Genomic DNA, 27,063 nt, shown 5'->3' with positions numbered 1-27,063 from the left:
GTCTAGCTTGCTTGCTTGTTCTATTTGTGATTTTGTTTTGTTTTAAAACAATAATGCTATTAAAACTCACTCTATAAGCAGAGATATAGAGAAAACTGTATAGACCCTGATCAAGATGTTCTCAATTTCATTACAGCAGGCTTTGAATTACCTTTTGAAACTGGAGCCAACCTTCACAGATGTTCACATGAAATCTCTTTAACTGAAGAAATGAGTAATAAGGTACAAACCATATCTTCTTACAAAATCCAGTATGAAACATTTGTATGAAACATTTATAGGAAAACACAAGCACAGACTGCATTAAATGGGTAGGTAATTAGCAGACCTGGAAAAGGGTTTGCATGCCTAAAAGTTTATCTATTCTCTCTCTTCCGAGTTATATTGGTCAGTGTAACAAGAGAACCTGCTTTTCCCTACAGATCTTCCCTTGTAGAAAGTGGGACTTATTTTTTTCTAGAATGTGCTGATCATTTCCCCCCCAGATACCCCTTTAAAGTTTGTGCAGATCATCCAGATTAAGCCCTACCCTATCACATTGAGGAGAAAATGAAATTTTCAGTGGACTTGCAATAGTAGGCAGTCCTGAAGACATGGGATACAATGACCACTGACTCTCATCCACTGAACCAGGTTTTTCCTAATAAAATTAGTGTGCCAGCAACTAGCCAGATTAAACAGAGAGAGAAATGAAGGATAGTGGGCAGAAAAACAGATGTTATGGTAGATGTTTAAACAGGAATGCTTACATTGGAAGGTGTGCATGATCTTACACAAGGGTTAGAAGATGGAAACTAGTCTAATTTACTATGGAGAATAAAAAAGGGGACAGAACATCAACACTGTCTGTTTGGGCTACTTCCCTTCCTTGCCTTGAGCCTGCTTTACACACCTGCAATTAAAAGAAAAAAATATATATATAATGAAGCTTTTGAAATCAAGCATATGCCTCAGTTTTGCTGCAAACCTTCTGATGCATCACCCATTATCATCAGAAGTGTAGGACAGAATTCTCAGGTTGTGAAGAAAATCTTTTTGCTTTCATTGTTTTGCTGTGCCTGTCCCTGCAGCCTCCCTTAGTCTCTGAAATTACTACACTATTTAGCAATAGTGGGAAGATTATTCCTATCAGTCACTGTTCAGTCTAGGTCCTTAATAAGCTGCTACTGGCAAGGCTGCGAAACCTGAGAGTATGAGCTGAGATATCAGGATCCAGTTGTCTCAACACATTCCTTGTGTAAAGACTTGGCAATAAAACACCTCAAACTTAGGAGCAATGCTTGAAAAAGAAAACGGTTTTCAGAAAAGTACTGAAAAAAATAGTTTCCCCACGCAGTTCCACCCAGTTATCATTACTCTGAGCTTCAATTATCATTACTCTGAACTGCAGAACTTTCGAACCAAGAAACAAATACTTGAGTGACGGCAGAAGGGGGGGGTTTATTTATTTATGCATTTATTTTTTATTACAGGAAGTTCCTAGAATGCAGGCCAATCATTACAATCTACCAAAAAAACTCGTGAGTAAATAGCTACTGTAAGATTTTTCAGGATTTATGAAAGCAACTGTCCTCTACAAGAGTTAGGTTAGAAGAAAGAGGAGACCATCCACAGTGCAGCAGCAGGAAAACATGACTGGGGTCACTGGCACTCTAACCTAATACACAAGTCTGTTACTTGGCAATCAACAATCGGTGACTGCAGTCCTAATCGCTGTCCTGGACCTGCATATTGCACAGAGTCGTCCATAAAATTACTCATGTGCATAAGTAGTCCCACATGGTTCAGTGGGTCTCATTACGTAAGTGTTAGCAGGGGTCTGAGGTCAAGATACTGCATTCCTCAGACCAGACAGATTCCCACTGAAGTGATTAGGAGCGCTTCATTTGCCAAACAGAAAGAATTCCGCAGGTATTTGTTTGAAGTGTGATACAAATTTACTTTGGCCATAGTTCCACCTTTCTTTAATGTTTGCGGGAAAAAGTTATTTGAATGCACAAGTATTTACTGACCAAAGCAAATTTCAGACCCATATTTACAAGTATTTGCACCAGAAGTTTTTGTGCACAGCTACCACCACACATACGTTATCTGACTAAACTATAAAAAAAATCTCAAATTTCTGTCCCTCACACCCAGATTTACTGATTTACGAGAGCATGTGAGAGTTTTGTTAATTTTTAGACATACAAAGAAATCGTTGCCCATTTGCAGCTGAAAGGCAGACTACACTCATTGCCAGGTAAATCAAATTTCGTTTGATCCCTGAGCAAGCCCTGTAACAGTGAAACGTGGTAAATAAAGCAGACATCTTGCTAAATCAGCAGCACGGGATTGAACCCTTAGTGCTATTCACTACAAATGGATCCGTTGGATTATGGGTCATTAGTTCAATCACTTTTACCAAGTACAACCAAATTGGAACGTTATTAAACATTTATCTTCAGGGGCAGATTTACTGTGAAGATAAGGAGATTGTAGAGACTCTCCATTAGCACTGCCTATTCCAGTATGCATTCCTGTCATAAGCACCTTTCATTCATAAAAATATCTCTGGAACCCAAAGCATCCCACAGATGTCTGCCTTTACATGCTGGTGACCGCACCCTGGCACCCTCCAGACGCTGACCAGTTAATTCCAATACACATTTTTTGATAACCTCTTGCTGCTTTCCTACTCCATGCTGTCAAGATAGCAGAAGCAAACCCTTTTCAAAAAATACAAACTAAAAGCTGGATTTCCCAATATTCAGTCAGTCCTAAGGACACCGAGTCACTGAGCTTGCTCCTAGCAGCGGGCCACACAGTATTGTTTGAAAAACAGAAAAACAATTATTTAGAAATGTAATTTCTGTCTCCCAAGGGTTTATTTTAACTCTTACCCCGGGCCTCCGCATCTGACTCCTGTCTCCTTCCGACCCTCACACTGGCTAGAGCAGGAAGGCAGGGCCTGGCTGTGATCCCCTCGGATGAGTTAGGAAAAAGACTAGACAAAGAAATTCTCACAGATCTTTTGCAAGTCCTAATCGCAGGCCTTGAACAGGCACCCCAAACAACCTGTAACACAATAGCACGGACAAAAGTGACAGAAAGACATCTCCCTTTACAGAGAGGGTGGTCAGACATTGGAATGGGCTGCCCAGGGAAGTAGTGGATTCTCTGTCCCCGGAGGTTTTTAAAAAGAGACTGGAGGTGGTACTTAGTGCCATGGCCTAGTAACCGCAGCGGGGTTGGATCAAGGGTTGGACTTGATGATCTCAGAGGTCCCTTCCAACCCGGCTGATTCCATGATTCTATGATAAGAGTGGTTTGTCAGAGAAAAGACATTAGAAGAGAAATGGGAACAATTTACCACGCTGGCTGTAAAGGGGAATGGCTCTTACTAACTGAAGCTGAAATCATCACGGACTCTCTAAGAAAAAGGGCAGACACACAAAAGCCGTTTCCTTTCCCTCTGAGGTCAGTTTGGGTCCTTAGAAATTTTTACCTGAGCCCACTATGTGCCATTGAAACGTAAGGAATTAACTAAGCAGGAGGAAAGGGCAGTTTTCACCCTGGTCTATTGTTTCAGCTCCTGCAGACACTAACATTTGCTATAGTTTACACTCCTCCACACTTGTGGTTGCCCCACAAGAAATCAAAACAGCAATTTTCATTTAGAGGTCAAATTCCAGAAGAAAATAATCGCACCAGGAAGCATGGGTTGGGAAATTTTTGTTGTAGGTTCTGAACAAGAAGGTTGTAGTCAAAGGCAGAGTGTAGTTAGCTACCTTTGCCTTACCCTAATTTTGATGGCTTCCTCATTTCCTTGAAAGAAGGCTTTATTCTGATTTTAAAAGCTGGCTTTCACTCTATGAAAGAAGGAGGAAGCTTACTATAATGATAAATTCTTTGCATTACTGATAGGTAAGAACTGGAAAGCTGGGCAATAAATAGAAATTCAACCTCTTTTAGTTATGATTAAAATTACAGGTCTCATTCAACCATAACTGATACACGAATTACATCACCAATAATTACTTTTATGACAAAATAATTGTGACAATCAAGCCAAACCAAGCACCCGTGACCACACATCTAGGTCTCCAAAGAGCCAAACTGGGCCCTGATTCTTGAAGAAGGACCAAGAAGCTGAAAAAAGCCTTGTCTCCCAAGAGTGAGTCTCAGACCTTTTCAGAACTCTTTAAATAGATCAAGACTCAAGCAAGCTATATTATTATTCCATTCCAAAAGACCAGTTTTTAAATAGTCACAAAAATACACACCCTGCACCTTAGCCAACCTTTTGATAGGAAGGATAGCTAACAGAGAAAGAACAAAACAAAACAAAACTCAAATAATCCAGAATCAACTCTTGAAATTCCCCAAAAGGCAGCATATTTCACTGCTGAAAAGTGCATTTTTATGGAGGGGTGTTGGTTCTGTTATCAACTGCCATGCCCTTGCTAGCTCTTAAAAGCAGAACAAATGTTAGGAAAAGTTTTATGACTGAATGGGGAAAGGCAGGAGACAGACTATTAAAAAAAGGCATGGGAAGGAGTTAGCACAGAGCCAAAACAATCTTGCAGCTGCATTACATTATCCCAGTGGGAAGTTGCCAGGCTGGCAGCAAAGTTAAACTCTAGGCTCATGAAAGTGAAGCACTGATACCACCAGCTACAACTTGCATTAAGTGAGCTTCCCACACCTCAGTGCCAATCCAGCTCAGTCCTGATCTGCAATGCTGTTCCAGCCCTGGGCCTGTTTTACACGTAGGCTGCCAGTCGATCTGAACAAGCCAGACATCCAAAGTGGCAGTGATGGACAATAAGGCTTCCTTCAAACCATCATGATCAACAGTGAGGATTGTTACAGGTAAGCAACAGCAGACAGGTACTTCTCTGCAATCTGCAAGCTTCTTCCCACCCCAACACAATCTGAACATAACACTTCAAATCTATATCCCAAACGAGCTTCCCTTTTAGTCATGCTGATTATTTTATAGTACCACAAATGTACACAGTGCTTTTTAAGATACAAAATAGAGCCATTTTCTTCTCAAGCTGGGAGAGTTTACTGTGTCCCAAGATAACAACTTTGGAAAGGGATTTTATAGAAATAACTGTGGTAAGCAAAAACATCTTGGAAAAGTTTCATACAGTAAAGCAGATCAAGAAGCAGTACCATGGATAAATATCAAAAGGACAGTCTGTGCTTAGGGTAAGATATGGCAGAGAGCCTGAAACTTTTTTCACATCCTTGTCAGCATGACAGAGGCTCAGGGTGCCAGCTGAATGCTTTCTTTCACCTGCAAGTATATCCCCATGGTCACCTGCCAGAGCTTTCAACATTGTCCAAAACCTGCTGCTTCCAGAGACTGACAGAATTTGTGGAGCCCTTCCCTGCTGATGTAGAAATGAAGCCCTGACACATACAGTAATGTGCAACCACAGAAACAGAACCAACCTTCTTCTAGTTCTTTGCTCTTTCACAAGGACACAGGCTGTGGAGTTGGTGTTGAGTTGCACAGCTCCTCCAGGTTACACAAGCTCTCAGGGAGGAACAGATGTTCGAATAATAGAAATTTCTGTGCCATTTAATTCAAAGCACTTTATAAACATTAACAAAAGCAAACCCTGGGCTATAAAAACAAATTATAGATGGGATCACCTCACTAGCAAAATGCAGCTGCCTTTGTCCCACAGAATTGCAGCTAATGGTTCATGGTGACATTACACCACCATCTGAAGGCAGGAAAAGAACAGGCTGTGAGGCCACATTCAGGAGTTAATTTTTAATATTTGCATTTATGAGAACTACTTCTATTAATTCAGATATTAAGTGCAATTCATTGCACATCATGGCTCTGAAATTCTTTTGGTCATCTTCACAGAAAACTCTCCAGTCTTTGGAGACAGATAGTCAGAAGAAAAGAGAACCTCAGCACCCCAGAAATAAAGGCAGAGTATACTTGGGTTTTGACTGCACCAGTTATATGAACGAGAGGAACGAAAAAGAAGACTTAAGTTCTCTTCCTGCACAATGGATCTTGCCACAGTCACATAACACTGCCATGGAGCTGCAGAGTTACATCTGCCACCACAACAATATCACAATGCAAAGAACAACACAAAACCCAGTTTATGTAGTCTAAACACATGGTTAATATTCCTGTGGGGAAACAAAGTCCAAAGAAATTAATACATCTTTAAAATTCCTTGCATTGACCCACAGTTGAGGGCTGTTCTTGGTGTTTCTGATCTGTGAACAGGCTGGTAAATCGGCCAGAGTTAACACATCAGTGCTGGTGAATGAGTTAATCAGTTCTTTGTTTATAGTTTCACACTGTCTCCAAACTCAAGTAGTCATTGCATCACTCTGGCTTACATTAAATATTTTTCCCCCACTCTTTAAAATATAAAAACAGAGCTTTTTTTATTATTAGATTCTTCCAGAGCAGAGTTTCATGGAAGTGAATCAATTCTGTAAATACAGAAGACATGGAGTCTTTCAGCTGTAGTGAGGAGATACAGAGACACTTCACTGGGGTTTTCTGTAATAAATTGGATCTACTGCCCTTTAAGGTGCAAATGCCAGTACATTTCTTCATCTTCACTCTCTCTTCCAACAGAAAATCCCCACAAAGATGCAGAATTACCTAGGCAAGTGATTTAAAGATTTTTCTTAAGAACCACTAGGGAATATTTATTTGCAGACAGTAAACTCCCAGTTGTTTTGTTTTTATCTTCATCTTTCCGTTAACAGCTTTACCATTTACAATAGAAATGAGTATCTTCTTTTGCTAGGTTTCATGTGGATGCACAGATTCCTTCTCAAAAGCAACCAGCCACAATACAGTAGTGCTAGGGGGAGAATATTTTGGAAAAATAACATCTGTATTTGCAGAACTCTATAAATAAAGGTATCATTCATCTGATACACTGTAGATCAACTCTTCCTTTTTTTAGTGTTCACTTTTCAGCAACTGAAATCACAAGGCATGAAGTCAACAGATATTTAAGCTATTTAAATAGAACCAAGGATAAAGGTCATGCCTCTGATGTGATTTATCTTCACAGGAACCCACCCAAATCTCAGAAACCCCGGCCTTGGAGATAGGAAATTCTGGAGGCTGTATAGATAAGAGATCGGTGTATTCAAACTACAGATAGCTTTTTCCAGAGTGTCTATAAATAGCTTCGAGCAAGGTCTTAGGTAAAAACAAACAAACAAAAAAACCTCTCAGCAATGTGATATACTCAGGAAAATGCCCATGAAGTTGTAGAGAATTGCTCTGTCCTGCCCTGGTTGAGAGGCTGGTGTTTTCCCCAGCCTTTCACACCAAAGGAAATCGGCACTCAGGTCTCCCAGTAAATGCTGCCTCGTGGCAGCTGCAAACTAGCCCAGGAAAAAAAGGTTAAAATAATTAAGTAATAATAGTAATAATAATAAAAATCTTCCAGCAATCTTTCAGCAAAGCAGCCAACTGGATCACTTCATCAAAGGTCAGTCAAATGTGAGAACTGATGCTAGTGAGAAAAGGGAGAAGGTAAAGCTTAGGGCTCCCCATAAATGTCTCAGGAAACCACTTCCTAGAGAGGTAGCAGAAATAGACAACTCCAGCAGCACCACTGCACAGACACGTGCAAATATGGCAGCAAATAACTTGGTAAATAATTTTTAAAAGCAGTGAAATCAGATAAACCTCGAGAGGAAAGACAGTATCTCCCAGAACTTCTGTGTTCGTTACTGTACACACTTGAAAAAACTGCTCACATGACTTTAAAAACTTTTAACCAGTCCTGTGAATTCTGCCACAAAAAGTCTCATTTTTGTCTCAGATTTATTCTATGAAACAGAACACCAGCTTGTGTGACAGACAGCAATAGCACAATTAAAAAATTCCACCTGAGGCCAGCTCTGTTCAGCAACCAGAGGAAAGGAAGAGAACTAATTAAAACCATGTTCCCTAAAAGAAGAAGTGGTTAGCTGCACATACCAAATAGAACACAGTATCTGTCACAGGCAACTGACCTCGAAACAGAGGAGGGAGCAGGGGAGGTGAATGTAGTTACAACAAATCACACATTCTGAAGAAAAAAGTGATTTAAGAGCTACTACAATCACCAGGATTTGTGCTTGGGTGAAAAGAACAGCAGATGTGGAGCTAATGTAGATACTAAGGGCAGGTTCATGCAATCCTGGCACAGATAAACCTGATGATATAATTGGGAGTTTTCCCTATTTTCTTTGAGATCAGTGTCTCAGTAATTTATTAAGTTCTCTTAACCAGTCAGTCCAGATAGGAAAGATTTCAGATTAATTAACTACAGGCTTAAACCTGCAAAGGGGCATTTTGCATCTCAGAGACCACCTCACACCTTGCAGGAGGGAGCCAGAGGTATCTTCTGAGAACAAACATGGGGGTCATTACTGTTCAATTCTGAAATTTTCCCTGCATTGCTCAAATCTCTATAGACTGCAGCAGCTATCATTTTTGCTTCTATGGCAGTCAGAGAGCTCTTGAATCATTAACATGGGAATATCAGCATTTCTATTACTCCCAGACATTTCTTTCTTCACTTTCCAATGTTTTCTCTGTGCTATCTGTCATTACCTTGTTTTCTCATTTTCCTTTTCATTAATGATTATTATTCAAGAGAGGAAATGTAGCACAGTCTGAGAATTCATTCAGCATGAATGGGGAGAGACATATGGTCTAGCAACTTAAGCAGAGGATCAGGAGCCAGACTGCTTGCAAGACCTAGCCTGACAGTCTCCCCCTTGGTCTTTGTGCAAGTCATTTAAGGTCAAATGCTTTTTCCTTCCCACAGCCAAAAGTTCAGTAGAAGGTCAATTCCTTTGGACTGAAGAAGGGGTTACCCCACTAACATTGATGCTCCAACTTGTAGCTACACTGTCCTTGCATGAGGAGCAGAAACTTCCTTTAGGCTTATCCTCACCACAGTCACAATGCAGGAGATCATAAACTCAAGTATTTTGTGATCACGTCAATGCATAGCACAGCTATAAAACACCACAGGCAGGGAAATGCTGTGTACACTACATCAGCTGGTCAAGGAAAAGTTTGACTTGGATGAGAGCCTTCTCCCAGCATGACTGAAATAAAGAACATGTTTTTTTTTCTGATCTGCTCTAGCTGCAAACTCGTGTGTTTGCAAACATCACACAAACCAGTCCCCAGCAATAACTGGTGCTGACTGGTTCACCACAGTCACCCCATGAAGACAACTCACTGTGGTTTGACATCCAAGTCACATTTCTTCTCCTTCAGTCTCACAGCACTGGGAGTAAGGAGGAACTCCCACAGAAAGGGGCTCTGCAGTGAACAGCATGGGTGGACTCCAGGTGCAGCTCCCCAGGGAGGATCCCAGCCTTCCCATCAGGTTGTCATACCTGTGTATGCAGAGAAGATTTAGCAAACAAAGCAGCAACGCTTCTTTCAGCTTGTTTTAGTTCTCCAATTGGATAAATTTCACTTGCTTAACAACGGAGTTGAGAAAAATACAATAATTCACTTAAGCATTGTGTTTGTGTTTCTTTTTACCACACAAAAGAGCAGAACCTGACAAAGTAGATCCTTCTCAGGAAGTGAGCTGGTTAAAAGTAAGCTGTGTGAAATTTAGTCTAATTATATGGCACTTTTTGTTAAATGCACGGACCCATAGCTTATTTCTCCTTTGGTTTTCCTCTAGGGAACAGGAGCACTGTTGCTGAATTCAGAGAGACTCAAAGTCAGGATTGTGTCCCTCTGGGAGCTTCAGATTAATGCAGGATAAACAGATTAAGTCGGACTTTGGTTCTCTGCTGCATTCCTCTGACATACCATGGATACCTGAGGCAGAGCAACAAGGTAACATCAATTCTGTGAAAGGTGCAAGATTCACAATCAATTCCTAATGTTTATATGCAAGCTGGTACATTTTCAGAGCAATAAGGGTGAAGGAATTTACTTTGTAAGGTGAATAGATCAAGTATGGATTAGACTGAATTAACAAGACTTTTGCCCCTATTCCAACCCCCACATGCAAACAGATATCATCTTGAGAGTTATTGCTGCACTTTTCTTTACAGGTTAAGAAAAAAACCAAACAACATCCAATCTTTCAAAGCTTAAACAACAGTCAGGTTTCTTTGTCCAAATTCTCATTACAAGAATTATGAGCAAACTGAAGGCTGTCCAGGTGCCTTATACCTTCAGTTCATGGCAAACATCATCACTGCGACCAAAAAACCAAACAAAAATCACAGAGTAGTACCTGTATGCCCACTCTCCCTCCCTTATTCCTTTTCCATGTTCTCAATTTGATGTTGCCTCTTCAATATATGCCAGCAAAAGCATTTGTTTGAGTGCATTTGAGCTTAAGACTAACCAAGTAAAAAAAGTAAAGTAAACCTCAAGTAAAATTCAATTCAGCTCACTAAAAAGCCATACAAACCTTTCAGCCACACTGAAGTATTTTAATAAGTGTCAGCTGCAAAATATTAATGAAAATAACTCTCAAAGAGTTATACTGGAACCCTCTGATCTAAACTGCTACATACTCAAGAGTGTATTGAGAACTGAAATACAAGGACTTTTGAAAACATGCTATTTTCCTCCCTTCTGAAAAAGTAAGCAGAATCACACTTGTCTTCATGGCCAAAGGCAGAATCCTACTGAACATCACCCTTAGCACTAGCTGAGAGGAGGAAGTTTGGGTACAAGTTTAGAGGGCATTGGCTATTTGACATTCACTCCCCACACAGGCTCTAAGCAGAATGTGATTTATTTTACTTTCAAAGCTGAATGAACTGCCACAGAGAAAGGCACCATTACTCTGTGCTAAAAATATCCAAACACAGGGGGAGTACAGAGGAGCTGGTGCACTGTAAATTCATATTCCAACATATTGCACACTAACTTTCCTGTACAGACAAGCCCTTAGACTAATAGGCACCTGGGAGTCTTCAAGTCTGAGTGCCCAATAAATAAAAAGGCTATTTTATTTTTTTTTTACTGGTGCTCTGGAACCAAGCTCTGATGTCCCTACTCAGACAATGCTTCCATTGAAATCAAGTCTTGGTCTATTATTAAATACTATTTCTTTTACAGCTAGCTGCAAGCTTTCCAGGTTGGAGGATAGGGATTTCGTATCAAGCCAAATCACTAATCTCAGTCCAAAGGGGATTGTGCAGGCATTTATTTCGATTTTATATAGGTACCTAGATACTGCTTGATTCAACAGACTTGCACTGATGCATACTGAAGTAACTCCCTTCATATTCACCAGTTTCCAATTCAGATAAACTCAAAACTGAACCAAACCAACACAAAACTTCAAAGTTAACCTCCTTTTAGAACCTGTTTCAGACTTAGATTAAAAACTGGTTTAGACTCAGATTCGTTTGAGACAAAGTCAAGGACCATATTTGAAGACCATTAACACAACTAGAACCGTTTCCCAAGCTTTAAGAGCTTAGTGAACCCTCAAGAGCAGCAAATGGTGTGTGTTTGAAGGCTCCACAGCACTGAGCTCACATAGCTCTGAGCCCCAAGTTGCTTTGAGCCACTCCCCCCAACCACAGCAATCTCCCCCACTGACAGAGGAGCCTGAGTAGAGCCCCCTGTGCTCAGTGAAACACTGCTAGACATGGAGTTAACTCACTGCCAAGAGCTCACAACCTGCTTTAGCAACTTCTCCACCACAGCAAGCGGTCCTGTTTCAGGGAACCTGGCTACCCACAGCTGGGCACTCCAAGGAATTATTTGGAATTCTGTGGAGCTGCAGGCAAGTGACTGCAGAGGTGAGGTTTAGGCTAACAAAGCAGACCTGGCCAGCATTTGCTTGCTAGCTCTAAATGCAAGAAGCTGCTCAGATTCTGACACATGAACTCCTTGAGGTACCCAGCCAGCAGGTGAAGGAAACAATCACCTACAACAATGCTATTTTAGCTTCCTTCTTGCCACACTTTCTGCTTTTTTAGAATGATGGGTCAATGACAAATATTTTCCTTCTAGGCGGTTCACTCATTTATAGTGGTGTTCATGGTAAGCTTGACAGCTTTATCTTTCCTCAGCTACTTACAGCTGTGACTCCACTACTTTGAAGTCAACTTGGATTTGGTTGGATGAAGTGCAGACATCAGTGACTCTGGCTTAGTGTGTCACCTGCATTTGTTATCTTCCAGTAGACAATTTAATCAATTATAGGTTTTTGTCTAGGCTCCAGAACAAGACAAAAATCACTGATCAGCATTTCACAGGGTTGTTTCTTCACTGCTAGCAGGCCATTTAACATCTGATAGACCATATAAAAAGGTCTTCCCAGGGGCTTAGAGTGTTTGGGTTGTTCTTTTTATAGTGCAGAGGGTCATTAATGAGCAAGCGAAAGCACCATGGAAATAGCTAGACAAGCCTTGTTGAGTTAATAAGAAACTGTCATTCTGCTTCAGTACTTTCTCATTAAGCCTAGCAATGTTCATGTCTAAGGAGACTGATGGTACAAATCTATTTTAATGCTCAATTTAATTCCTCAAGACTTGATTCAAAGCAAGTTTACCCCTCCCTTTTCTTTTCCCATGATTTTATCAGTTCAGCAATTTCTGAGGAAAAGGCACACTACCATTTTTACAGATGCAGCTCAAAAGCTGAAATTCAGATTTTTTTTTTATAAAGGGCTAGTTGTACCTTGACTTTTGTGAACAGACCAGTCACCCCAAAGCAAGTTTCGTCCTCCAGCTCTTATAAAACAGTCTATAAAGCTAGTCACCATATTATCATACTTTGCATGTTTTCAAGGACTAGGGTCTTACAACAGCTTTGTTGCCATGTTTAAATATCACACAGAAATTAATTCCCCATTGCTTAAATAGATCAACACACAGATACCACCAATAACTGAGTATGAAGGGTCTGTCATGCAATAATATCAATGAAAGCCACTTCTTCGTAAGAACTACATTACAAGAAAAGCTTAATCAACTCTTTAGCTACTCTCCTGTGCCCAACTAATTTTGGTGCTCAGACCAGAATCTTAATCGAGTTCACGTGCCTTTGTTGTTACCAAGTGTCTTTCTGCAGAGGATCAATTACCTGTTTTTCAGAGCTTTTGTTGCCAGATCGATTTTCTCTTCAGCAGCTTTTACTGCTGTGATTACTATCCCAAGCAAAGGACTTATCAGAAGCTCAACAGCATACAGATGACGAGGAAACGCTGCTCAGATGCTTAAAGTTATGCAACAGTGACCTTCATGTGACACTGAGGTTCCCCTCAGCCTTGCCGTACAACTGCTTTAAGTGAAGATGTGGGGTAAAACAAACATCTTGCTTTCAGTTGCTGATGCTTGGTCACTGCAGGCTCAGTCTCTTCCCCCCATCAGATCATGTACAGAAAGCCACGCTGGCACTGATGCAGCATTTGGTAACTCAGGCCCAGCTTCAGGCACATGGAAGTGCAAGAGAAGAGAGAAGGAACAGATTAGAGAGAAGTTCACCAAAGGAAACTGATGGAAGAGAGTCACACCTTCCCTTTTGTACTTTACATGTACAAAACCTTCATGTGTGTATCAGGGCAGAACTGCTAACACCGAGCAATACCAGTTCTCTCCTGCTGTTTTGAACACTAAAGAAAACAGTCCAGTGCATTAGTGAGGGAGTTTCATTCTCTTATCTGTTATTCTCCAGCATTTGTTAGCTAAAGCTCTTAACTCTCCTGGCTACCCATTGCTCACACCAGGGAAGTTCCTAAAGCACACCTTTTCACACAGCATGGGTTTCATCTCATAGTTGATTTCTCTTTTCTGAACTCCACACATACAGAATTTCTTGTTAGTAAGCCCATAACGACTGTACAGCCCAGCCCTGAAAACTCCCTCTAGAGCTGTTTCCACAGAACTCATTTTTACATTAGTTTTTTTTCCTTTTCTTCTCCTTACAACAACCTTCCAAAAAAGTCCCTAAATCTTTCAAGGCAAAGTATTACTTCCTGCAGTGCAGATACTGTGGTAAGGACCTGAAGTTGCTGAAGATTTGAAATCTCAAATCATTAAGGTCATACAAAGGTGAAAAGCATTTAAAGGATGGAAAAAGAGGTGAGAAAGATAAGGGGCACCCCCAACATACCAAAAATATTGCAGGATCTCAGTAATGTAAATAAACAGTTTTCATTATAGGCTATCCTGGTTTTGTGGGATCCTTCAGAAATCCACTGATCTGAGATAACTTAAGAGAAGTCTCTCATTGTAATTCCATGACTGTTTCCCACTATTCACTGTTGCAGAAACGGTGTAAGACAACTGAAGACTTTCCCCTCCCAACTACACATTTGCCAGCTGAGAACAGAAATTTTCACAGTACTAGTTCTCTTGAAATCAGTGCAGCTGCCAGGGAGAAGAAAAAGCAAGATGTTAGTTAAGGTACATACCCCCAGTACCTTACAGCAGATTTACAGTCTGTGTTGGAGTCATGCCTACCAGTACCACAGTTTACTCTGCACCATGTGAAGGCACAGTGGACGACCATATGAGACCACAGAAGCAGCAGTGTGGGCTGGTAAATGCTGTAAAAAGACTTGAACTGCGTTTTTCTAGCAAGGGAGATGGGGACAGCAAGGCAGCAGAAATAACACGGCCCCTAAGACCAGAAAGAGCTGCAAGTATACACGCAAATGTAAAAAAATCCTGATTGTTTCTGATGCTTTCTGCAGCTGGTCAGCTCTGCAGCAAAGTCACTTATGATAATATAAAATAATAAGAAATAAGCCTGCTAAAATATTAGTGACAATTCATGCAAGGCTTCAGAGCTTCTGAAGTTGTTCTCCTGAAGTCAGTATGCCAGACTTAAAGAAGGAACTCTGTTTAGCAACAGGTAGTTTCCTTGCTCTTCCACCTGCACTTCAGCCTTTAGTGACAATTGTAAGATATGTCAGCAAAACTCTGTTTTTCATGCTGCCATCACTGCTTCCTTCTTGCTGTCTCATCAGGGCCAGCCTTTGGTTGCACAGGGCTCTACATGCCAGTATCACACACAAGCTGATATCTGATTCTTTCCTCAATTACCATTAAGTCAATACAATCAGCCAGCATGGAGGAATTATGCAGGCGTTGCCTCCACTCTGGAGACAGAAAGATACTGGAGTTTTTCTCCCCCAGGCAAGAAATGAGAAGTGTGAGATGTGATTTGTGATGAAATTCAGAACCACGCTAAACTTGCCCGGTTTCAGATTTCATCACCCCCACACTAGAAAGGCTTGGCAAGGTAAGAGATCCTCTGCCAACTAAGAACACAACATCAGGAATTCAGGAAGCTTCCAGCATGCAGCAAGGTGAGAAGTTGCAGCTTCAGTCAAGCCTTCCACTGAGATTTGTTCAAGCTCCGAATTTTACAGGGTTTTGCTCATGGGCCAAGAAGCTGCCAAGCAACTACACACACCTCAACAAAAGTAAATAGACCCATTTCAGCTTTGCAAATGGTCACAGGTAACAGAACAGCTGGGAATGCTGTGTTCTTCCTTGGGCTTGCAGTATCAGTCTTATGCCAAAACAGGAGTGGTGCACACCCTCAGAAGGAAGCTCAGAGCTGGATGAGAGCAACTCCCTCATGCTAAGGACACAACATTGTTAGCACTGTTGCAAATTATGTAAGTCTCAACAGCAACTGACAACTGAGGGAAGAACACTTCATGTTGTCAAATGTCGTGGGGATCAAATTAAATGTAACATCAGTTCTGATACTCATAACTACATATTTAATTGCAATTCATATCTTTCTCTTCCCTCTCCTGATCAACATCCCACGAGATTGCCCCCCACTGCATAAGTTCATTTGAGACAAGCTCTGCACATATCACAGGTAAGCCATTAAAGCCTATACATTGCAGGTAGTATAAAAGAGCAGAGGCATGCATTTAAGCCTTTAACTGCTAAGTGATCCTTGTGCAACTTTGTCCAGACACTGTGGGGAGAGGAGGGAGGGTCTTTAGAAAGATCCTTCTCTACAAGAGTTCTTTTATCTCTTTAAAAATCTGTGTGAGCTTTTACAGTAACACACTTCAAGTTCATGCCCTGCCAGCAAGTTGTACCGTCTGTACAGCTTTCCACACATCCTTGAAACAACGGCTCTCTCTGCTGGTGCCTCGACATCCTGTGCCACAGCCCAGCTCTGCAGGGAAAAGCACTGAATCCCCCTAGCAGAATGGCTTACTTCTTTCAGGGAAAACCCTGCTCCTTCCTCTCCAGAATTCATGTTCATTCTTTCAGTAGGTGTTTCCCAAGTGCTGTCCTTAAATATAGATTGAGAAGACAATCTTCTACTGCTAAAGAATCGCTTGCTTCTACAGTTTAATCTCTCACACTTTCAGCTGATGTTGGCAGGAAAACTGGCTCCTGGGGCTTTGACAGGAAGAGGCAGATTGCTGTTTATAGACCCCTTTGCCTTTTCAATCTTAATTTACCCAATAGTTGAGTTCTGATAATTGACATCACCAATGTTGATTCAGCAGCTTTAGTCTGGCTCATAGGCCACCTGCAAACTTGGATTTTAAATAAAAAACAAACCCCTTTACTACTGCTGCCTGATATAATATTTCAGGAGACCTTTTACCTATCATATCATTTAAAGGCTCAATACTGGTTCAGAGATTTGGAAATATACCTGAACCTCAAATCTTCAATTCTAAAATATTACCTTAAAACACCAAAAAGGGGGGTAAATCCCACCACCACCCTGGCTATTGTCACTTTTGCCTTTAGTAAGTCTTTAACCTTAAACCTAATTTTGGAAAATTTTTTGATTTTTTTTTTTGCTTTGCCCCTCCATGCCCAACTAATTTGAGCACATAAACCCTAGTTCTTCTTATTTAACCCTTATGGAGACATAGTAAATCATTCTTTTCACCACACTATACATTGAGAAAAATTACATTTGATGGGACTATCAAAAATCCATAACTGAAGCCAAAAGATACTGCAATACCAAGGTCCAAATCTCTCGTGGGGTGGGAGAATTAAACATAATCACAAATTCTGGGGGCTTTTTCCAACACCAAATTCAGAACTAGAGCTATTCTCTCATCCTATGGTTTGACTACTTATTTACTATGACCAATGACACTGAACCAGAGCTACAGTGTAGCCGTGGCCTAACCTGACCAAGAGTTGATCTTCATTTTTATACATCCAGACAAGAAGCAAATGGATGGAAAAGCTGAGTTCAGTATTACACAACTGGAAACCTTCTTTGACCATACAGCAGATTTCACTAAAAAGATACAAGTTTACTATATAAAAACCTGCTGTTTGTATGTAAAGTTCATTTCTGAAAACAAGACTCAGACTTGTTTTTACTTCCTTTGTTTCTATTTTAGTCAGGCATCTTAGACACATTACTGTTTATCACAGTGTAGCATCTGAGTGGAAATTCTCAGCAATCAATGCCCCTAGGCATATATTCATAGTGAGAAGGGACAGTCATTGCCTCCTATTTATAAAGTCAGAGATGGATTCCCTGTCAGAACCCTCAAATTCAAACATTTGACTGCTACGGTATCTAATCGCTTTATGGGGCGCTGTGATGAGATCTCCTCAAACTACGACTGAGGAAAAAAATAAAAGGCTACAAGAAGTTACTGCTCAGTCAGGTGTAAATCAATTCTTGCAAGTTAAACACATAACCACACACTCCAGTCTAGACAGACTCTGGAGGAAAACTAATGAGCTATACATAAAATGTACACCAGGAAAAAGCTAAGTGGTGACACCGTTGAAAACTTCATGGGATAGGCAGGCTTTGTGCTACTTGGATGACACAGGACAACCATTAATTAGTCCTAAGCAGCCAGTTAAGTCAGGCTTGTGACTTTTCTGCACAGTGATGACCTGATGATAAGTACCAGGGACTGGGGAAACACAGGGAGAAGACACACACTTAACAGATTATTCTCTACAACTCCATAGCCCTGGACAAACCCCTCAGCATTTACTTATAGTAGATGCCCAAGGAGTAGGCCTTCAGTGGAATTTATACCAAATGACCTCAAAGCAGAATCTGTAAGATTCAATTAGGATTAAGAATTTTTTTTTTGTACTCCAGTAAACTGTTTTGTACAGAACTTGTGTTAAGCCAAAAGTATGACATTCCATGCTCAGAATAAGCATATGCCTTCTTTTTCCCCCCAGTCCAGTATTGTGGCAAAAAGAGCAATGCACTATAGAAAAATTGAATTTTTTTAGGTTGGAAAAGACCCTTAAGATCATTGAATGCACCCATTAACCTAACACTAGCAAGTCCACCACTAAACCGTGTCTGTAAGCACCACATCTACACACCAGGAGAATGCTGACTCTTCATATAAAATCCCTACATTCAGCGCACACCTCTCAGAATCAACTGCCTGCTCTAAACCAATTTATCCTAAGACGAGAATCTTGGAATGGCTTGGTTTGGAAGGGACCTTAAAGATCATCTAGTTCCAACCCCCCATTGACAGGTACCCCTTGCATGAGATCAGGTTACTCAGAGTCTCCAGCCTGACCCTGAACACTTCCAGGGATGAGGCATCCATAACTTCTCCGGCAATCTGGTTTAGTACCTCTCCACCCTCACAGCAAAGAATTTCTTCCCAATATCAAACCTAAACATACCCTCTTTCAGTTTAAAGCCATTCCCCCTTACCCTGTCCCTACATGCCCTGTAAAAAGTCCCTTTCCAGCTCTCTTGTAGGCCCCTTTAGGTACTGGCAGGCTGCTGTAAGGTCTCCCCAGAGCCATCTCTGGTTAAGCAAAATAAAGCCTTTCACTTTTCTTTTAATTATGCTATTGATTTACGAATATGTCTCTTACAGCCATATTCAGGAAATACAAACCAAACAGGACATCATAGAAGATTAATACAGAACTTATTAATTAAAATGTGAAATGTCAGTATTTGTAGCCCAATCTTCAGAAGAACTGAGCTTTTGCTGCTGCTGAAGTCACTGGAAGTGATGTATTCACATCACTCCTAAACTAAAAATAAAATCACACTATGAGTTTCTAAAATATTTCAAGATCTTTGGATATGTATTACATAAATGAAGCTAATTATTAAAATATTCACCATTTTTAAATATGCAAAACACCTGCAAATAAGTCTTTAGATCTTCTTTGCATCAAAAGAGAGAATGGGATTTGCTTTCCTCAGTAATGAGGAGAAAAGTGATGTTCAAAAAGAGAGTAGCAGCCACCTGCTAGAGTCATTACAATTACACAGTTGTTAATTACGTGGTACTGACAAATTATTCTGAAGAGCTTCAGGGCTTACAGTTGTGCAAAACAGGTTGAGAGGTTTAAGGCAGGAGTGAAACCAAACCTCAAGTTTTTCTGCACCTTCTGAAGCTTTTTTTTTTTTTAAGTGGAATCAAGTCTAAATTTTGCTTGTTAATATGCAGGAGAAATGTGCATAAAAACAAGTAACTCTGAAAGCAGTATGCAAGCTAAGAGACTTCCCAACAAACAAAGAGCAGGGAAAAAAACCCCAGCTGGCAGCAGCTCTGATCTTCTAAGTTCTATGGCAGCAAAATTTCCTGCTTCCTTTCGCTGTAATGTCTGACTAAATATTTCTGTTACAGACTGCTTTCAGTCACGGTTCAGACACTGATTGCAACAAACTAAGTGCTGTCTGGCTTGTGGTACAGATTCCATCTGCTTTGTACCATCAGGATAAAGTTAAGGTAGCAAAACAATCACTCATTTGCAGAAATTGTATACAGTCACCTGTTAAGTAATGTATGTCTACATGTAAGACCAGACACTACTGATTAATGGTAGAACACCATTCCTCCTTATAACCTCTCCCTAGGACCAGCAGCACTGAAAAAGTACAGCTGGAGTAGCAGAGGACAAGCTCTGTCTCAAAGTATGTTCTGAAATGCCATCTATTCTCCCTCACTGGTCCAACAACTTGTTTTAGGGTGAAGTGAAACAGGAGGGTCTCAGTGCACAGTGCCCCCTGGTATTAGAAAGAACTGCAGAAGTAGTTTTATAAATAACAGCCAAAACAAAACCCAACAACCCGCAAAGAGCAAACAGCAGTTCTTTACACAAATTAGTAGACGTGGGTTTAGCCTGTAGCATAAATCCTAAACTGTGATTTATAGAAGAAAATAGGTTTTTTTATCTTTTCCTCAGTAATTCACCACCAGAGAGAACACAGAGCATCTTTAAGTTCTCTTAATGTCTCAGGTAAATTTTCATGCAGAAATTTTAGATCCACTAGCATAGGAATACATTTCATTTGGAGTGCTTGTACAACAGTGGACTGCAGCAGTTGTGGTAAAGTCCTAGTGTGCAAATCCTGAAGAGACATGAATATTTCATATCAAAAAGTCTTGTGATGTAACTAACAAATCAGCACAACATTTTGGCATTTGCTGCTTGCAAGGAGATGGATCGATACCCCCCTATGACCATATATCATAAGTACTTACAGTAAGGTTAACTAACAAGAAACAGATCTCTGTATCTTGCTGAAGATTACTGTATGCACCTTTAGTTATCTCAGTGGCAGAGATAACAAGGAGATGAAGGATTAATATGTCATAGACAATTTCTTCAAAAGAGATTGAAGGGGAGAGTCCAGCCAACTTGATTTCTGTGCTTTTTCTTGGTAGTTGCTTTCAAGGTAGAAGACCATGGAAAATTCTTGTATTTAGCAATTATTTTGTAACTTTTTTGAGTGGTAATATCTGTTATTAAAACTAATTTCTTTATTATTAAGCCTAAAACAAGATAGATCAAGCATCACTAACAGTCAAAATTATTTTAACTACATTTACAGTAAGTGAAAGGGTTTTTTTTTCCTTTTATTTTGTATCAAAAGCCAAGGATTACAAATTGTATTAACAAGCAGACACAGCAGCTAGATTTTTTTTTTCCCTTTCTAGACCTCACCTGTTAAGTGGAAAATCCCAAGTATGTGTACTAGAGCATGCACTTACAATAAATGTGGTTTGAGGTTACTTAGGCATGTCTGCTTGCATTAGGGTCATACCTGGAAACCGAAAGCTGGATTTTGTTGGGCCTTGCACTGCAGGCAGCAGACTGTCAGAGACAGAGAAAGTTTGCACAAAGTTAACCAGCAGGTCAGAGGCAGCAGGAAGCTCATAACTCACCTGTATCACATCACATCTTCTCTCTGCTGGATATCATGGCCTTCCACCGTTCATCCACACAGAGGTCAAGTTAATTGTGAGCATTTAATCCAGCCAGCCAAGAGCATCAGCCTTCAGGAGAGTGGTCAAGGCAGCAGCACTGTTGATTAGGACAAGATCATCTGCAATATGTTAACAGTTGCCTGCACCAAAGTCTTAATATTTCCCCCCCAGTTTTTCTGTCTGAAGTTCACTACAGTCCTGACGACACATTTGATGCACCTTTTCTGACCATAACAAATGAAGATTCAAAGTAAGATTCTTGGTATCTTCGATTAATTTAAGGGGAGCGGGAAACAGAAGAGGGGCAGAAAGACCAAGAATATGAGTTTTGATTTTAAGTTACACCATAGAGAAAATTTCTGTACCTAGAGTGAGATTTACATGAAACACAGCACTTCGATTCTATTTATAGTTTGTTCTGACACTTTCCCGCACCACCAAAATATAACATAAACATAAACACATTGACAGAAAGACCAGATTTACCTCTAGACAGAAACATTTGTACTCTGAAGGAACAATCGCCACAGTATCCATGGCATTCCAGCCCTCCCCGGCTCAGGCCAATTGCCGCCCACAGCCACCGCAGCCAGCACGTCCCACACGGCAGCGGGCGGGAGCAGGGAGCCTGGACAGGAGGAACGCGGCTTGCCGGTGTGGGCAGGGGCATATGCTGAAGAAACTCCCATGCAGTGAGGATATAAAAGACAGCAAGGACTTACCCAGTGTGTCCTTTCTGGCTACGGCCACCGCAGCAGGGCAGCTCCACCGCCGGCCTCCACCGCCACAGCACGGCTGGTGCCCCCTCAGGGCGCCTTGCCCAGCACGGAGGGAGAGCCGGGCTCCTTCGCTTCGCAGGTACCTCCCCAGCCCTCAGCTCCCTCACAGCACACCCTGTCCCGAGGCTCCCCCTCAGAGGGGCTCTCTCCCGGGCCGGGGCTGACCCCACAGCCTCCCAGGGCGGCACTACTCCGCACAGGACCTGCCCCAGGGCTGCCCCACGCCACACTGAGCTCTCCAGCAGCCCCAGCTGCTTTTTCACCCCAAGCACAGGTGTAGCTTTTCACCCCAGGCACAGGTGCAGCCAATCTCAAGTCACCCCCACACTCATTCACCCTCATTAGCAACAGGCTTTGTATTGTTTTTTTATTTATCTGCGTATCATCCACGCAGGCAGATATGGCATTTCCCTCAGTCCTGGCTTACAACTGGAGAAATACGGTCTGTCCGAAGCCTTCCCGTTTCACCTCCGTGACTATTCTGTAGCTGACCGTTCAGCTACCAGAGTTTTATGATTTTTTAGACCATACCTGTTTCCTCAGCATCCTGTTTTCTGTGACTGAAACCCCTGTGTCTGCCCACTCACCTGTTACAGCTTTAAAAACATTTAGAAAGAATACAGGGAAAAACACAAACTTGGCAGAGGTTCAAGAATACAGCTTAAGAAGCAACATATTTGGACACTAAATACTAGGAAATCAATGTAAGAGTAATCAAGTATCACAAAGGCAAGTATCTAGTGGAAGAAAAAATAGTAAAACATGTTATATAGAAAAAACAGGCACCGTTGGCTACAGCAAGAGGAAAAGCCCCACAAAATTTATTAAGTACGTAAAGCATACATGTTTCAAAAATGTTAAATCTCAGTTAATAATAATCATTCACTGAATGTCAAATTTAAGTTCATTATTAATTATATTCCCATTCTGATTCCTCCTGAAAAATGCCAAAATGAGAAATCTGCACAGGAAAGAGAACAGAAAAGGCAGAAAGGTGACATTAGAAGTGAAGAGGAGGAAGAAGAACAAGAGCAGAAACGGAAAAGGAAAGAGAAGTAGGAACAAATGGAAAAAGTGAAGGCAGATCTGGAAAAGGAACAACAGAGGAGATGGAAGAGATGTGGTTAGTGAAGATAATGTTCTCATTTGAGAAGGAAATATTTGAATGGAATCATGACAGAACTATTGTAGTCTTTGCTTTTCTTTTGCAGGCCATGCACATGCATCCAAACCTATCAATGTTCCAGCATGAAGAAACATAGATAACAACAAAACATCTTCTAATATAACAGAAGACTAACAAGACAGCGTGTGAAGGAGCCAGCAAACTGATCCAGCACTGCCAGGCAAATTCTAAACTAAAGTATAACATCACAGATCTTTTAATCTGAAATAGGTGCATAGCAGCATACTAGATTTTTCCTAAGTTTAGTATTGTGTGTATGTCTACTAACTTAACTTCATTTTTTCTAATACTTTCATCTAAATTCTGATTTTTCCAAGTGTCTCTCAATATGAAAAAAATCAGTATCAACAGTGATTCAAAGTCATTAAACAAATTCAGGTTTTCAACCAATTGTACCTAGCTTACAGTGAGTTCACGAAGATGATATTCCCCACTTTTCATAAAGCACTAAATCCCTTACTGAGCATCTCCCCTGACAAAAACCTCAGCATGGTTATAACTACATGGTTATAAAGATCTCATAACAATGGAGATTATCCGTTAACTGTACAAGCATTTGATAATACAAAAAAAAAAAAAAAAGGCATTAATAGCACTTTTGCTCTTTACTACTGCTGATATAGCTTTAGGGGGAAAAAAAACCCAAAACAAACCCCACAAAAAACCCTCCCACCAAATACTTGAGGCAAAGCTCCGGGAAACCTGTAAGTATATTGCACCAGAAACCATAAAGCTCTGGTGCAATATAATTATCACATTTCTATTCATCCTTTGAAATGCTCTGCTTACACAAAACAATAATTTGACACCATCTCATTGCTTCGCTTCCATGTGATAATTTTTCATTGGAGCGGCATTTCCCGGGGAGAACAGCGACCTCCTCGGGTGGTCTCGAGGAGCTGCAGCCTACCTAAAAATGGCTGAACACGCTGGAACACACCCAGGAAAACAGGCATCCCTAGGAACCTGATTAGTAGAAGTAGCATGTTTTAAGAGATGGTTGAAAAGACATGACAAATATGACTTATAAAACATTTTTCGAAATTAATGCCATGCCCTGCTTAACTTTCTTTCAGGAAAAGCAAATAGGTATTTAAGTCCAACTGCTGGACTGAGAACACCAAGATGCTTGGAAAACATCCTGAACATCATTCAGCGAAGCAGATGACCTTTTTTTTTTGATTTTTTTTCTTAACTTCCTATTCACAAAATAGGGAGAATATTCCTTTGCTTCATGAACCTCCTTTTCTTTTACTCTCTTTACTCTCAGTGGAACCCTCTTGCAAAAATAGCCCATTTTACTGCCATTCTGTTTACACCCAAATCTCAGCCAAGGCATTCCACTACCTCCTTGTTTGTTGTATAGCCTGGCTTCTCATTCGGGGTTTGAGTTCTTGTTACACAAATATGCATTCCAATTTTTTCTTCCAGCTCCTACTCTCTGAACTTTCCTATCTGTTCCACTGCTCTCCTCTATCCCTTGCCTCCACATCTCTGTTTCATGTAAGCCAGGTACCTGTATCCGTATTTCTTATGTCCTTCTCAAAGGCATATATGTGAAAGATATAATTCAGGCTTTAGCCCCCTTACAGATAGCATGAAAGTAGACAATATTTTTCTTTAATATTTATTTGCAGAACCAACCAGACATATGCTAAATATCACTAAGCAGCACCCATTCTCTCTTGATTCTCAGTTCTCTCCCCTTCACTTTGGCAATCTGCTTAGCTCCTTGGGTCAGCATCTGCTCTTCTGGCAAGAATGCTCAGCAAACCCAACGTTGCTATAGCAATTAATAATCATTTACGTTTTAGTTTACAGAAACAGAAACTAGAAGAAGAGTGGAGGTGCCATGAGGAGGAGGTGGCAGCAAAGAAGTCATAATTAGAGAAAACAGCACAAGAACGTATTTGGCAGCAGCAGGATTATCACAGGAAGCTTCTGCAGTTCCAGAAGAAGCAACAGTTAGAGGAACATGGAGCAGCAGATGGTCTGTAGAAAGGCTAATGCTTACTTTAGTTGCAGATAATTCTTCAGAATGGATGATTTCTGGTAAAGACATAGACAGCCTGCGTGTGTCTGCCTTGAGAGTCACGTGACACTAAGTCCCACACTTACAGTACCTCAGCTGCTCCTCAGTTAAACAGGTATGGTAACAATAGTCCTCTCTGCCACAGTCCCTGCAGCCTGAAAAAAAGAGAAATTCCACAGCCTAGCTATGATGCAACCATGAAGATGCTAGCAATAACAATGTTTGTGCTACATCTCTTCATTTCGTGATGCTTTCTCCTCCGAAAACCCAACTCCCAGTATCCACACAGTTAAAAAAAGATATTCTATTTCCAACAAATAGTTGCAGAGAAACTTGAAACTTCTTGATAACCTAGGTGCCAAGCAGATCTTAAAAAAATCCAATTACAATTTAAGAAAAAGTCATGTGAAACAATAGTAAATACTTGAAATGTCAATACTATAACAGTATTTTATTTTTATCTGAAACTGATGAAAAAATAGAGAGTATGTAAGCAGCTAAGAGTTGCTTGTGGTGTTTCTAAGAGGCACAAAAATGCAGAAAGAAGGAGCAATGTAGTTAGAGGAGGAATGCCAGCACCTGAGAGACATGGCAATAGAACACCTGGAATATGAAGAAAAAACTGAGAAAAGACAAGACATAAGGCTGAGGAGAAAATGAAGAGGAAGATGCTAGACCAGCTCTAGAGGAAGTCAAAACACAAGCACAGCTTTTAATCAGGTATGTAGCTAATAATAAAAGCTAACTTTCTTTCCTCAGTAATTTACTAATAACACATCTTTACACCTCGTGGCAGCCTGTACAAAAATACTTGTGCAGTCAGGAGTTCTATCCATGTAGTTACCATTGCAGAGCAGCATCAGTCCCTCAGGAGTTAGTTAAGCTGCCTTCAGTTCCAGCTCCAAGACACAATGCAGCTCTTCTGCTATTTAACCAGTTTTTCAATATTTCCCCGAATTCCATCAGCAATTCACATACATCTGTATTCTTTAACTATTTTAGAGTTCACAGCATCCATTTCCATTACAGAAAGAAGCCCAACAAGATTTCCTGCCCACCTGTAATTATGATTACCTTCACATGATCCACGGGTGCAGACTCCACAGTATGCTTCCAGAGCTCATTCCTACCAGCACCTAGGAACACAGGAACTGGGAGGCTGCACAGCACATATTAAAACATTGGAAATAGCGTAACAGGCCTTCTTAATGGAAACCTAAATCAATTTGTGAGCCACAGAGTGCTACCAGGGATAAAAGGCCAAGTAATAACTACAGCTGAGAAGCAATTACTACCTCCTGCTTGCTCTGCTCGTGCTGTTGTGACAGAAGGACATACTGGCCCACAAGAAGGTATTTACATAAGCCAACATTTTCTTCCCCTTGCTCAAAGCCAACTCCTAGGGGAAGCCCAGGCTCCTGCCAAGGCTCAGAAGGCACCGTATGCACTGTGGCAAAGCCAAAGAAACTGCCAGGGCACAGCAATGAGCTGTGTAGGTGTCATCAAACCAATACACCAGCTTGCTAACAGCAGGAGGAATTCTGTCCTGTGTCCACAATTCTCTTTATTAACACTGTTTGCAGGCAAAGAACAAATCTGCAACCACCTCTGCAGTTCTAAGAAGCATGGTTAATGGAAGCTATCAGACTTCTTCCTCATCCACAGGTGTTTGCTCATGTTCACCTGCCTAAAAAAGGTAGACCTGAAAACAGTATAAAAGAGTAAATAAATGCCTGGTGCTAGGAATGGGCCATTGCACTGAGCTCTTTCAGTTGCAGTCAAATCTAACGATCCAACCTGGCTCAAGAGAGGAACAATGTTCCTTTTTGGCACAAGAGCTACTCAATCACAAATTTATTTTCCTAGACTGCAGCACTAGTCTATGTATACATCCCA

At 40.9% G+C, this 27,063-nt stretch overlaps 1 protein-coding gene and 1 long non-coding RNA gene across 5 annotated transcripts in view; one reads left to right on the top strand and one right to left on the bottom strand.

Moving 5' to 3' along the window:
• Positions 1 to 22,000, bottom strand: part of ALS2 (alsin Rho guanine nucleotide exchange factor ALS2) — a 223,082-nt gene extending 201,082 nt beyond the window's left edge. For 2 of the 3 annotated variants that reach the window (XR_007904470.1, XM_051787051.1), the window contains exon 1: positions 21,129 to 21,266. The gene's annotated coding sequence lies outside the window, so the exon portion shown is untranslated. Of the gene's footprint in view, positions 1 to 21,128; positions 21,268 to 21,892 lie in introns of those variants that run through there. The other variant, XM_051787047.1, reaches the window with a different exon arrangement.
• LOC127470968 (uncharacterized) lies at positions 21,941 to 25,056 on the top strand. Of its 2 annotated transcripts, XR_007904476.1 has the most exons (4): positions 21,941 to 22,028; positions 22,907 to 23,072; positions 23,161 to 23,345; positions 24,950 to 25,052. It is a non-coding gene; the product is annotated as an uncharacterized LOC127470968 (long non-coding RNA). The 2 variants fall into 2 exon arrangements; XR_007904477.1 differs by lacking the exon at positions 21,941 to 22,028 and having other exon boundaries at positions 22,612 to 23,072; positions 23,161 to 23,312; positions 24,950 to 25,056.
• The last annotated feature ends 2,007 nt before the right edge of the window (positions 25,057 to 27,063 follow it).

The sequence above is a fragment of the Manacus candei genome, unplaced genomic scaffold (genome assembly GCF_025592945.1).
Source record: "Manacus candei isolate 608988 ecotype Guabito, Panama unplaced genomic scaffold, ASM2559294v1 h1tg000023l, whole genome shotgun sequence".
NCBI classification, from domain to species: Eukaryota; Metazoa; Chordata; class Aves; order Passeriformes; family Pipridae; genus Manacus; species Manacus candei.
Note: the sequence above shows the minus strand (reverse complement) of the source record. Positions and strands in the feature narration are given on the sequence as shown.